Source organism: Meriones unguiculatus, chromosome 18 (genome assembly GCF_030254825.1).
Source record: "Meriones unguiculatus strain TT.TT164.6M chromosome 18, Bangor_MerUng_6.1, whole genome shotgun sequence".
NCBI classification, from domain to species: Eukaryota; Metazoa; Chordata; class Mammalia; order Rodentia; family Muridae; genus Meriones; species Meriones unguiculatus.
Window position 1 is genome coordinate 23,848,815 of NC_083365.1, and position 15,088 is coordinate 23,863,902.

A 15,088-nucleotide genomic window follows, 5' to 3' on the forward strand; every position below is an offset into this window, starting at 1 on the left:
TTCTTGTCCTGGAGTCTCCACCCTCCATCTCATCATGGGAGTGATGGGGCTGCAGCTGCAGGCCACTGTGTCTGGCTGTAGTATGTTCTAGGAATTGAACTCAGGTCACCAGGACTGTGCGGCAAGTACTTTTAACTACTGGGCCATATCATGGGGCCAATGCTCACTGTAAACTTTTTATTGAATATAGATTTTTATCATACAGTGTATTCCGACTAGGTTCACTCCTTCCCAAACTCCATCCAGACTCCCTCCACTCACCCAAAATAATGTCTTTCCTGCTCCTTTTTTGTTAGAAAGCAGGCATAGAAAGAAAAAAAAAAACAAAGGAAGAGTAAAATAAGATAAAGTAAAACAAAACTGAAGAGGACAAAAGAAGAAGAAAATAAAGAACCAAGGAAAAGTACAGGAAACACATATAGACACAGAAAGACACACACTAGCATGCACGGAAATCCCCTAAAAACAGAACAAAAGAGAAGAACCATAATATATAAGTGAAATATCTGTAGGGTAAGAAAAAAGAAGGAGAGCAGACAAGGTACTACAAGACAGACAAATCTCCAAAATTACCATTGAGTTTGTTTTGTATTGGCCATCTGCTGGACATGCTGGACATGGCCCCATGCTGGACATGGGCTCTGGCCTAAGACGGCACTTTTATTTTCAAGTGAACAAAATACTTTGAAATCTCCATTCAACCTTTAACATGTAAATATTGACATATACAACTCACATGTTTTTGAGGTTTTTACTAATTAAAAAAAAAAAAAACTGTAATGGAAACCTGAACCTAAGAATCCTGAGCATTACTGAAGGAGAAAGTGTTCCAGAATGAGATAGTGTCAAGAGGAAAAGCCCTGACAGAATATAGTATGTATCTGAATGATGTGAAGCAGCCCGCTATGCTTGGGGTACAGGCAGTGAGGGGGAAGAGTAGAGACGGGGGATGAGGTAGGAGAACAGCTACAGTTGTGACAAGGTCTTCATCTTGGGTCAGTGGGAAGAGTTTTGAGCAGGGGAAAGTGATCAGAGTCATCCTTAAATAAAAGAAAAGAGAAAGAAGTTTGGCATATGGGGGAGGGGGGAACCCAGATTCCAGGAGACCTCATGAACCAGGATCTGGGGCAGTAGAGTTGACAGAAAAGAATGGACTAAGGGGATGATAATGGAGACTCTGTGGGCACTTAATGCTTAGGCATAGATAGGGAAGCTGGTGTAAGTGAAAGCATGACCCCTCTCATGGACTTTTAGCCATCCCACTTGGTTTTCAAGGCGAGCTACACTTCTAGCCCCGGGTATATGGGTTAGTTGTTTAAATCCCATAAGCTCCAATTTTATCACCATTAGAAAGATCATCGTGCTAAGAATCACAGCCTTCCATGACCTCGGAGAAGACTTTTCAGAACATCAAATCTAATGCAGTAATTAAAATAGCAAAGTTTATTTAACATTTATTTCCTCTGTCTTCTTTATCAATTCACCTTCCGCTTAAGCATGTTGGGTAAGCTGGTTGTCTTCTTCAGGAACCATGCAGTTCTTGTGAAGGAAGTTTGTATTAGCCGTCAGCCTTGCATTACTGTGACGGAATACCTTCCAAAGAGTGCCATTTAGCTCAAGGTACTTTAGGTTCCAGTCCCGGATGTTTCTGTTGCTCTGGCTTTGGATCACCCCTCAGGGCCGTGCCTCCAATCACTAAGTACCTCCCGGGAAGTCCCACCTCCCAAAGTCACATCCTGACAGTGCCATCTTAGGGATAGAGCCTTTACCCTTGGGAGGCAAAGCCTCACGTTTAATCCGTACATAATTTTAGAAGCTCTGTTTGTGATTTTTGCCTGCTGCTGTGGGTGTGCTTTCTCTAAGTTTGTTAAGCATTTCCTTTTTCAATGTGGCTATGTCTCAGGAATAAGCACATATATGTAGAGGCCAGATACCCGTGTCCCCCATCCCCCTGCGACCTTCCCCAGGAACATCAAGTACCTCTCATCCATTAGGATAGGCTGGATGACCAGGGAGTCATCTGTCTCCTCCTTTCCAGAAATGACAGACATCGTTTGTTAACTGCAGGATGGCTGAGTTTCCAACTCAAATGGTGATTATGACCTTACTTTAGTGGGCAATGAAATATTCTAATGCAGTCTCTGGCATCTCATTCTGCCGCCGAAATGAGGGCCACCTCTGTCATTACTTGCTCAGCAGGGAAGGCCGATTTGCTCATTTGGTTAGCATACCCTTCCTCTGAAGTCAAGACCACAGGCTGACTCTACTCGAATCTGTAATTCTCTAATTGCTTCAGGACCACAGGAAACATTTAAAAATATTCTAAGCATCTTTTGCAGAACGCCATCTATGTGTTGTTGTCAAAAGGGTGAAATAATTTAGACATATTTGGTTGATAGCCTCACAGGTATGACTATGGTTGACAGAATTTAAAAGTGACTTTCAAGATATATTGCCCCTACTCTTATGTCCATCATTGTGTGATGACTGGGAGATCTAGGTACATGGAATCTACTATGCAAATTCTTTAAGAGCATAGCATTTTTCTTGAATGGGAGCTGCAGACAAACTGAGAAAGGTCTGAAATGTAAGAAGGATTCACACTTGAGTGAGAATGTGGCTGTATCTAGCACACACAGGGACCTGCACAGCCTTTGGTATGTGCTGAATGCAAACAGTTACAGAGCCCAGGATTCACAACTCTGAAAAGGCTAAACCAATACTGCAGTCGCCATCTCTGAGAGTTTTTAAATTCTTCATTTAAAAATCAGGGTAGTTCATTTTACTAAACCAGCATACAGTGACCAATGGAAAAAAAAATAATCAATATCCAACTGAAGCCAAGCATTCTTGTGTATAAGGGCGAAGCAAAGCATGGAAAAACATAATCAAGCCATATTAACTGCTATCACCATGCCCTCACCCTCCAAATGATTATGAAAATAATTCTTTCTGCTGTCTGATAGCACTGCCCGTGAGTAATTGTTTGACTCGTGCCAACCCAAATGTTTGCCTTTATCTTGTGCCATCATTGACTATTTTGCAGAAATCAGGATGTGAAGCCTGGCTGAGGTGGCTTTGGTGACATCCAGGAAATACCATTGCCCCTACTCCCTCTGTTACAGTTGCCCTGACCGTCCTTTTAGTGCACTCAGAGTGAAGTCATATATTTAATAGGGTGATGTCTTACCTAGGAGATTTGTCTCACTAAGGACAAACAGAAATGCACCCACACCTACGACCCAGAGAAGCTATAAGAAAGGAGTTCTAAGTATAATGTAATAAGCACATGATTTGTGGGAAGGTAAACTTGGGCTTACTGACAGATTAAATAGATTTCTTGTCTCTCTGGCTTCTCTTCTGACGTATATAATACAATTGCCATGAAAATTGACACAATGTATGACAGTGTTAACTCAACAAATGTCAACTGTTTTCCCTTCAACTATCTGTGAACCATGAAAAATGTTTCTGCCAGACTCATCTGCTGGCCTTGCTATTAGATTGCCTGGTTCTGGAATTGTGAGAGAGAGAAAAAAATAAGCCACCCAGTCATGGAATTCTGTTATATTCATGCCTCAATGAACCAAATACACTACCTAACTACGTATAGAAGGGGAAAAGGAGCATGAATAGGGACATACAGATTGTCTTTCAAAAGGACAAAAAATGAGTATGTGCAAGCTTCAATCAAGCCCTTGACTAGGCAATGTTATGTATTATCTTAGAATTTTTATTCCCCAGTTCTTCAGAAAGTATGAGACATTTGTCTGTGATATTGCTATGTCTCTTCCCGAAGTCTCTCTGTGTGAACATGTAGAAACATTTGGGAAAATGGCACCACAGATGTTTCTATCCCCTCAGCATGCACTGTCCATGGCCTTATCAACCATGACAAATGGATGACTAATGTAACAATAGAGTGTGTGGTTTTCTAAGGAATGTAGAAAAATTAAGGGTGGGTATTATTCAAGTGTATATTACAAATAACCACATAAAACCTGCTGTAAAAATACCAACAAGGTTAAGACCCTAGGCTAACTAGATGTGATTAGGCAAAAAAAAAAAAAAAAAAAAAAAGGACAAGCATGCTCAGCTGTGGGTTACCTCATTATGGCCATTACAGCTGGATATTCTGTAGTTCAGGCGTGAGTGTGCTAGACTTTCAGTTGTGTGTGAAGAGTCTTTTACAATCCCAGTAGTGTATCTAGGGGTACAGTCGGTCTCTGGCAAATACAATGGGGACAAAGGCTGTATAGAAATGGATTTATCAGAACTGAGTTGTTACAACCTTCTCTCTCATGTGAGCTGACAAATTAGAGCATAACCTGCCTCTATAACTCTCTTTCTTTGTAACTATGTCCTGTACATGCCCATTTCTACTGGGTCATCGTCTGCTTTGTTTGTCATGTGTTCAAGGTCAATGGTAGGAGACTATTGAAGAATCTAGGTATTATTTACCTCCCCGGGTATTAGTTCTAAAAAGCATGTACATAGTGATCTTAAGAATGGAAACACACACATATACAAATATATATGTGATATATATTTATATATATAATATATGTATATATATATATATGTATATTTAGGGCTTAGGTCTTGGGGCTTCAATGCAAAAAAGGCAAGAATTTCTTACAGGCTTTAGCACCATAAATAAGAAACTCTTCTAGAATGTCTACTCTTAATTTATACATAGAGGTTGTGATAAGAGCTCAGTGGTGTGCTGTTGGCTCAATGAGATGAAGTTTGTAAGCTACTTAGAACAATATGCACATATATAACATGCTTGTAAGACACTTCCTGTCTCCTGAGGCAGGGGTTCCTCATGGGAAGGGGAACTAGCTACTACTGTAGCATTCTCTGCAGAGCACACCACAGCTCCTGAGAATGCTCTTTCTCTTTAGTGTGTTATGGCTAGAGGAGGTCCAGGCTTGAGTAATCCATTCTTAGAGTGATGGAAGTGGCCGTCATGTAGAGGCACCGGGGATTTATACTCTTTCATCTAGGCTCAGTCCATGCGGAAACTTGCTGTGGGAGAGAAACTGAGGATGCTTGGATCTTTACTTCTTGACGGAGTTTGTCTTTTTATGATTGATTCAGCTTTTACTCCTCCTGTGGAGAGTTTAGACCTGCCCTTTCTCATTCTACCTAATAGCACTGTTGTCTTGGCATCCAAGAACTCCCTCAGCTTTAACCCCACAGAGCTCTCTTCTCCAGTCACAAACGCATGCAGAGGAACTAGAACCTGCCTTCCACCTACAGCATGTTAAGGCTGGAAAAGATGGAGACCGGTTATGAAGTGGCTCAGCCGGCCTCCTTGCCTTGATTCTGACTTGGCTGGAAGTCACTGGACCAGGTGAGGTCCAGTGTGAGGACTGGTCACAAGCCACTGGCTTGGACTGACGGTTGATTCCCACTCCATAGAAAGTGATGTCACCTTCAAACAACTCTCTCTGTATGGCACGACGACTTTTATTCCAAGTCTTACAAAATAGAACAGGATAAAATTGTTACTTCAGCATGGTTGTTTCAGACAAAGACACATTTAGCACAACGGCTTCCAATCGAAGTTTCACATGGAACAAACCCAAATTACATCGCAAACAAGCAAATGTTCTGCTCTGCCTGTGTGTACCAGGGAAAGATAGTATGTTCTGAGGCATTTGGGTCTGTTGTTTATATGCATTAGTTCAACACACTTTGAAGTACATTTTTTTCCCTCATATAATTATCTCGGTTTCAGGGGCATTTTGGGAGCAACATGACCACAAACCCCAGAAGAGTTGAAAAACTAGAAATGAAATGGATACAGGAAAAAAAAATCATCTTCCAAAAAAATGGTTCTTCCTCAATGGCAGGGTTCAGACTCCTTCTCCTTCCTTTGTGTGTATGTGTGTGTGTGTGTGTGTGTGTGTGTGTGTGTGTGTGTGCGTGTTTATATCCATGGATTTATGTTGCTCCTGACCTTGGTTGAGAAGCCTTCGATGTCAGTGGGTGGTAGTTAATGCAGACACTCATTGCTGTTCAAAGCTCTGAGAATAAGTTACGGCGAGTGCTCAGCCATTGATATCTGTGTCAACCCTGTGCCCTGCGAGGCTCAAGGAACATGGCAGAAAAAGGAATGATAAGAATGCAAGAGTCAGAGGGTGAGAGGGAGTCCTCTGAACTGCGGTCCTCTGCACATGACATCACTGTCACAAAGAAAGACTCGCAGCAGCAGTGGTTACCTGCACAAGACCAAGCAAGATCAGGCAAGTCAAAAGTTCCAGCATAAGCATGGGAGGGGCTCCCGGGGCCCCATTCCTAGCCAAGGAGCGATGCTAGGGGAGGGAAATTCACTTTCTTTGCAGCCACTGGTGGGCAATATGTGCTCCAGTGGATCAGCCCGTGGCCTTGAACATACGGGCAGCACTAATGGACTCGGTGAGTTAAAATGTAATCATAAAAGGAAAAGCCCGAAGTTCAGAAGGAGACGTGATAGTGGGTACAATCAAGACACATTTATGAAGATGCATGAAATTTTCAAAGAATTTTTAAAAACTGAAAAATCATAGTAAAAGGACTAATGAATGTCCCTGCTCATTGCCTACCTCAGAGCCATTCAATTCTTCCATTGTCTAGGGAAGGAGATTTTTTTTAAAAAATAATTTATTTAATTTTATTTTATGTGCATTAGTGTGAAGGTGTCAGATTGCTTGGAATTGGCGTTATAGACAGTTGGGAGCTGCCACGTGGGTGCATTGAATCCTGGTCCTTTGGAAGAGCAGATAGCCCTCTTAATCACTGAGCCGTCTCTTCAGCCCCTCAGGAGAATTTTTTTAAGATGCCAGGAAATTCGAAATGGGTGTATTTGTAAAAGGTGAGGATTTAAAGGATGGAATGATTTTCCATTTTGTCTTTCAAAGTCAAACCTTTAAATTATGAAGCCACATATGCTTTAAGTTCTAAGATGTCCTCCTATTGAAACAGGCTGAGCACATACCTCACCAAGATTTTACTTTGGTTGACAGAACAAATCTTTTTCCTTGTTCTCAAGTCTGAAGGTTCTCTCTGCAGAGGAAACATCCTGATGGTTTTTTAAAATGAGTTTCTCAAACATCCCTCCTATTTGTATGATATACTTTCTAAGATAGGATATGGTACTTATTTAAATATGTGATGTAGCAGTCTTCTTCATAAGTCTTGAAAGTCTTGTGTAATTCAGTTGGAAACTATCAAAATATAGTATTCCCCTTTAGAAGGAAAGTTCTGAACCCAAGAATCTTACCCAAAAGTCAGTATCAGACTCTAATGACATGGACCTCACTAATAAGAATGAAATCTTCTCCAAAGGGAACATGCATCTGCTTATTTAACGGACCCTTGAGTTCTCTGCCATCATACGTGAGGGACTTATGCTGTCTTTCACCAGCCTGACTCAGGACCAGTGGTATACCTTGGGTAGAAGAAATCACAGACTTTGTTTGATTTGCATAGTATATTCCCCATTAAATTGTCCCTTTTAGAATATACCCAGATATACAGCATCCATTTTCTCATTATATCAGTTAGGCCTGGGGTGTGCATCTTGCTCCACAGAACTAGCTGTGGGAAAAAAAATATAACACATGCACTTACCTGATAAAAATCAACTCAATTTCTAGTTCAGTTCTTTTCACCTGTTTGGTTTGGCGCGGTAATTCACCTTACTTCATTCATTCTTACAACACCTCTGTCAGAGGCAAGGAAATCTAGAGACTAAAGTAGCAAACATTTTAACAGCAGTGGAACAAATAGTTAAAAGAAAAAACATGGTGTGAACTGAGCTCAACTTTTCACGGAAGTAATGGAGACTTGAAAGGAAGAATGAAGTGAGGAACAGAGGGAGCCAAGATACAAAGGGTGGAAATCAGGAGAGGGGATTACTAGTGCTTAGGATCTTTGACCTTGCTAACTAGCACCTCGAGAGGTCAGGCTTTGTCCCCCAAATGATATTAAGAAATAGGGGCCCCCATCTTTAGATGTTTTCTGTAGAACATGGCAAATTCTTTTGATGGTTTTGAGCTTGTGTGGGTAAAAGTAAAATGAGGTGAACTAGACTATCATGCTGAAAACATAGCTTTGAATTATTAGAAACTGTGGTAGTATTTGATCTGTGTGTGTGTGTATGGGGGTGTGTGTGCATGCGCACGCATGTGCTGAGACTAAAGATCTATAGCATTTTTAACGGGTTAATTTTGTTGCTTGGCAAATTTATACTTGTATGTAATGTGTTCTGATTACTCTTTTCCTCCATAGCCTCTTATTTTCCTCCCATTCCAATATCACCTCATCAGAGCTACAGAACTTTTGGTTTTGTTTTATATACTCCACTTATTTTAACAAAGACCATCTGTATGACCATTGTGTTGGAATAATCTATTGAAACACAGTATGGACCTTCATTGTGTTGAATCTGTCAGTAACAAATAGTTCAGTAGTGAGAGCTAGGACCCTGAGTACCACCCCTACTTATGCCTGACATTTTAGGGGACCATTATTGTGCAGATCCAGTGCTGTAAGTTCATAATTGCAATAGTTGTGCCTTTCTCCTTGTGATGGGGTGAGGTAGGTGGTGGAGATCAGGGATAAGGAAATCAAGAGAATAGGGAAGGAGGATTAACCAAAACAGAAAGGTTATAAAAGAAAGCAATCTGGAAACCTGCCAATATGTAACCAAACTGAAAAGAAGTTATATAAAAAAGTTTAGTGACTTTAAAAGGGATAGGTTGAATGCTCAAAAAAGCTGCTTCCAGAACCTATGAGTTAAACAAAAGCTCAGCGACAGAGGTAGGATACTCCCTGATCATTTGAGACCCAAAAGTTACTCAAAATAATCTTGAGTTACTCAAAATATTCATCCTGGTTACCCGCAGGAACTAGATGATTACATTCTATTGTTGAAGACATGCTCTGGGTATATTGATAAATAAGGCTGGAACTGAGTTGGAAGCTTTCTTTCTCCTGGCTGTCTTTCAATGGTACTCAAAGATGCCATAAAGTCTCCTTAAGAAGGGACTTCACTAAGATTTCCTGAGCTCAGTCTAATGTTTGGCTGTGAGTCTTTTTCTGTGTTTTCATCAGCTGCAGCAAGAAGCCACTCAGACAACTAACTGTGTGCAAGTATAGCAGAATATTATTAATAGTGTCAGAGTGGGTTCTTTCTCATGGCATGCAACTTGGGTTGGGATGGTCATTGATTGGCTGAGATTGGCTGAGTAGAAGTGTTTTGTTTTTTTTTATAAATGGGTGGGTTTCTGTTAGGAGTCTCAGACAGGGTCAGACCCATAGACTCCCAGGAGGAAGGACTGAAAGAGCCACAGAGGTCAAGGACGCCACAAGAAAACCTACAAAATCAACTAAGCCGGGCTCATAGGGATTCACAGAGACAAGACCATCAGCCAGAAAACATCCATGGGACAGACCTGGGCCTCACACTCATATGTAACAGATGTACAGCTTGGTCCTCATGCGGGACCTCTAACAGCAGGAGCCGGGGCTGTCTCTGACTCTGTTGCCTGCCTGGGGACCCCTTTCCCTTAACTTATAGCCTCAAAAGAAGATGCGCTCAGTCCTACTTGATATACTCAGTCCTACTTGATATCCATGGTAGGTCTCCCCTTCTCTGAGAAGAAAGGGAAGGTGCATAGGGGGAGAGAGGGGAGTTAGAGGGAGGGACTGGGAGAAGGGGGCAATTTCCAATCAGGATGTAAGTAAATGAACTAATTAATTAATGGGAAAAAAAGAGACTTCACACAAAAGGAATCGATGGGCCTTATCCAGCTGTGATCCCTAAGGTGCACAAGACTAATTTCCCAGAGAAGATGTTCTCACCTGTGCAATCGTGGCTTGACTGTTGCAGGTGTAACCAACTATTTTTGGTTCATACGCATAGACAAGTTTTACCCCAGTCCTAATCAGAGATGCCCTCCGTCCAGGGAACGGCGATAAATAATAGAGACTCACGTCTGCCTGAAGTATTGAGCGTAAGTGCCTGAGTACCCAGCTCTAAAACGAGACATTCGTTTCTTCCCTGCTTAGGTTCCGTGTCTATAGTTTCTACAGGACTAGGGTTGAGAAGGTTCAAAAACCTGACTGGAGTTTGACCAAAGACAGAGGAATGAGTCTTTGCCACCCATCACTGAGTTCTTCTCAATATGCTAAAATCCCTGCCCGAAAGCACTGAGGGTAAATAAGGTGTTTTATACGTCTCCTGGACAGTGTCTTTTGTTGTTCCTGTCAATCATGCTCCTTCAGGTCTGAGGGCTGGGTTTCTCCCTGCCACTTTTTGCAAACTGGAATTTTTTTTTCCAAGTCAGGAAGTCCCAGTAGCCATGGACTCATACCCCTAGAGAAAACTGGTGGCTGGTTCTGGAACTCACACAGAAATCAGGACCTTGGTACCACAGACTTCATTCTACAGGGCACTTCTTCAGTGGCAAACCTCTCTGTCTTCTCAAGTTTCTATGGTTATTTGTTTAAGCTTCCTCTTCCTCGGCGGGTTTTGATAGAAACAATTCAGGAAGTTTCATGTGCTCCTTTTATTTCTGCTCATTCCCAGCTTTCCCTGAAGCGCTAAAATGCAGAGGCTGCTCTTGGATTGACTGAGGGAAAAGGGAAAAACTCAGAGGGGGGGAAAAAACAAGAGTATTTTCCAGTCCCACACATACCAGCTGTCATGAGGAATCCGAGCCTGGCTTTTAAAGTTTAACCTATGGACTTGATACAGCTGTGTGTCCCTGATAATTTCCTTTGTTAGTTCCATAGACCCACAATGGCCTAGTTCAGAAAATTTAGATTCTAGGTTTTCTATTGCTCTATGTTTCCAGACTCTAGCCCTTACCCATAACGGCTGTGCAAAGCCATCATGTTTCAAAGTGGCAGGAAGGGATCTTATGAAGCTAAATGGTTAAGTTGTGTATAAGGTGGGCTTTCCCTCAGGTCACACTCTTCTCTCTGGCTACCGTAGAGCTCAAGTAGAGATCACTTGGTGCCCATGACTATTCTGCACGGTCATTTTGGCCAGGTCAAAAGAAAAGTCTGTCAGATCAGTGACTAATGACAAAGGTTACTTTTTCCTAATTGAGTCTTTGGCTCTCTTTGTATCGTCCAAATGTTCTATTCTCTGACAGAAATGGGGCATCACCTTGCCGCTGGCCAGAGTCACTGGCATTTGTCCACACAGCTTTTCTATCCTTTCTCCTGAAACTGTTGTTCAAGATGACAATTATTTTCCTCTTTTGAGAAGTATAATGTTTTTATTTTAGAAAATGAAGACAGAGCCACAATGTCTGTTACTATAATTATCCACGTTTCCTTTTTACTAAGTGTGCTGATCAATGCCTGGAAAAAACTACACTAAAGAGAGTTCCTATTCTTAATATGTATATAAATACATTGATACCCATCTTGTGGATAAAAAGACTGAGGCACAAAGAGGCACTTTGGACATTTATTGGGGTGTGTGTCTGAGTCCTCACATCTTCTCCTCTTTGTTTGGTAACACTAACATTTGTGAGGACTTCTGTTGTACTTGAGGTCCATTCCTTTCAAGTTGCTTCCCTTTCTCGCTCACTTGGCACAAGCCTGAGTTGCCTTTCTGAGGCTGCTTACAGAAGAAAAAGATCAATGCTTGCACAGGTGTGCCCGTTCCTTTCCTCCTGAGAGTCACAGGCACCTGCTACAATCTATCAGCAGAAAGTGGAAGTCAGTGCCTTAGTTATACTCTCTTCCCAGGCTCCCTCACCACCTATGTGTCTTACCCAAGGGCAGACACTTGGCTGAACCTCAGGACACATCCTGATTCTGTTTACAGGTGAGGAAAGAGCATGTCTAGTACCCTGAAGAGGATGGGGGCAAGGGAGTTCATCACTGCAGCCCTGTGCCTGACCAAGACAAACAAGTGACTCATTGGCCTCATCTGCAGCTTGATGTCACAATCAGTTTGCTATTTCCTGATCTGGGCAAACACTGAAGCCAGGACCACCCTACGTTATGTTGATTTCCAACTACTGGATTACAATGGCCTCCCTCAAAGATCAGTGACTACCTGGCAGGCTGAGCATATCGCTGGCCATGGGTCCTCCCTGGGCTCCTCAGCACTTCTGGTATCAAAACAGAATGATTCTCCTCTGACTCGTCTCTGTCTCTTGAATTGCTTCTGTAGAGGTTTACTAGATACTTCTGTTTATTTAGGTCCTGTCTCCCAGAGAGTCTGAGTATATGCTTACATGGATTCAGGACAAGGGGGACCCAGAAGACACACACACACACACACACAGACACACACACAGACACACACGTATGACACCAAGGCTGGGATTGAAGGGTCACACTCTTCTTTAACATGTATGGTTAAGGGAGTCTCTTAATTTGAGAACTGGCTTTCCTTAAATTTAAAAAGAGCAAAGCAGTTATAACATAGCTAGAAAAGAAAAGCATGGTTGCCTGCCCCAATTTTCTCTTCTGTCATCCACTCAAGAGAATCTTTTTGGATGCCTACTCTCTGCCCACCGTTGTGCTGAGTGCTGGGGGAGAATTACTGCCACACCATACCTGCCATGCATAATTTGGTCCGGTTTCCTGATTTCCAGGGATTTAATTTTTTCTTAAAGAAAATAAGGTAAGGATTCTAAAACTAAAACGATAAAATTGTAAACAGTAAAAAAAAAAAAATGTAAATGTTATCCTTCTCATTTTCCCTCAGGGCAGTGTTATTGGTATCTAGAAGAGTATTTCCTCATCTTGCTGTGTTTTCTATGAAGTCACAATTCTCTAGAATGCCTTGCACAAGTAGGCTCACGTTAGAAAACACTTTCTGGAGACTTTCTTAGTGTTGGCAGGTTATGGTGAAATGGGCCGTCTGCTATGGTTTTACTTGCTTTGGGGGCTGTGGCAGCCTGAGCTGTGTCAATTCCTGAAGGTGATTTTATCTGCTCCCCACTGGTGACCACTGAAGACTGCTTTATTCTCATTGCTGTCGTTTATTTTTCTTCTTTCGGTTTATAAACAAACACGGTAGTAAACTTTCTATGCTTATCTTTATGCATATTCCTATATTTGTAGTATTACTGGATAATTGCAATTTTAAATACTTTAATTACACGTATAGGCACAATTTAGATTTGTGACAAAATATTGTGACAAATTTAGAATTGTGACAAAGTATCATTGATGCTGAAATATGAAAATTCTTACTTACTAGAATTGTTGATATATTGCTATTATATTTTATATTGAATACATTCATGTTTATTATCATTCTCAGCCGACAACTTCACACCTGTCAACTAGCGTGTGTTTATTAATTTTTTTGATATTGAAATACATTTATGCTATCATAAAAACATTCCAACTTGCCTTCCTCATTTATCAGTGGGAGTGAGCACACGTGCATGTTTTGCGGCCATTTTTGTCCCGCAATGTAATGCACCAGTCATATTTTTAACCCTCATTCCCATTGGATAGTTGTTCATTTTTGTTTTTTTTTTTTAATGATCTTAGGTGTTGTATTAGATCATGTCTCCTACACATGACAGATGCTGCACAAATGAAATGTGATCATTAAAGTTACTTAAACAAGACTGGCACTAACATACAGCAGTCCAGTTGACTTGTCAGCAGGATGGGAGATATTTCACAGGGTCCTACCCCTAAATAAAGAGCTGCAGGCAGTCAATGGCTGCTGAGGGGGGGAAAAGAGTCCATTTTCTCCAGCGTTATTGCCCCTATTAGGCTGTCTAATCCAAGTGGACAGCCCTAAACACATGTACACATAAGCAACATTAGATATGCACACAATAGAATACATGTATTAATATGCAAAATGTCATGAATTTGAGAGAGAATGGGGGAGGCACAGGAGGGTTTGCAGGTATGAAAATCTATGAAATACTCAGAGAAATGTTAAAAAAAAAAAAAGCCCACCCTCCCAAACCAAGCTTACTCAGGGCAGACAAGATGGCTCAGTAGATAAAAACATATGCTGATAAGCTCCATGGCCTGTGTTTGGTCCCCGAGACCCACACGGTGGAAGGAAAGAACAGATGCCTGTAAATTGTTCTCGGACCTACACACATGCACTGTGGTGTGTGCATGCCAAATAAATAAATAAAAAAGAAAGAAAGAGAGAGAGAGAGAGAGAGAGAGAGAGAGAGAGAGAGAAAGAAAGAAAGAAAGAAAGAAAGAAAGAAAGAAAGAAAGAAAGAAAGAAAGAGATTCAAGCAGTTTACTAAGACAGTAATTTCAGTTGGTTAGTGGCTAGGCATGGTATCCAGTTGTTAGAATTCCTGTCAGGTATATTCAGAGCTCTCTGGGCTTTCAGTCCAGCAGAGCATAAAACATTCCTATAATAGGGTCAGTTCAAGGTTATCCTCAGCTATATCGTGAGCTCTAGGCCACGATGGTCTACCTGACAACCCATCCCAGACAAACCGATAAAGCAGTTAAGTGGCTCACATGTTGATTCCTAACGTTGACTGCCATAATCCCCATCAAAGCACAAATCACTGCTTCCTTGACTGTGTCCTGGGAAGGTCCCCTCTGCACTGCCACAGCTCTGCTTGTGTGTGACTTGCTGCTGTTTGAGGAAGGAGCCGAACAGCATTGTCTGAAATGTAAAAGGGACTTGTACACTCCATTAGGAAAGTTGTGAAAAGTAACTTGTACACTTAGAGCTGGGCTGGGGCCTCCCACGTCCATCCTTCTTTAACCAAGATTGCCTACAGGCCAGTCTGATAGAGGCACTTGCTCATTCAAGACTCCCTTCTCTCAGACGACCCCAGGATGTCTCAAATTGGCAAAAACTAACCAGGACACCCATCAGTTTCAGAGCAACGTTAGCTGTTTGGTAATATCCAGACTGCATTTCACAGGGAAAGCCACAACTTGCTTTCACATTCTGAAGGCCCCAGCTTCAGAAATTAAACAAGGCTGTGGAACCTGTCCACAATAGAGAATGTACACAGGAAAGCGAGGAAATCTGCTCCCAACACCAATAACCAGACACTCTTTCGTTGAAAACTACAATTCAACATAGGAAAATGAATGGAACCTGAAGTTAGGGTGT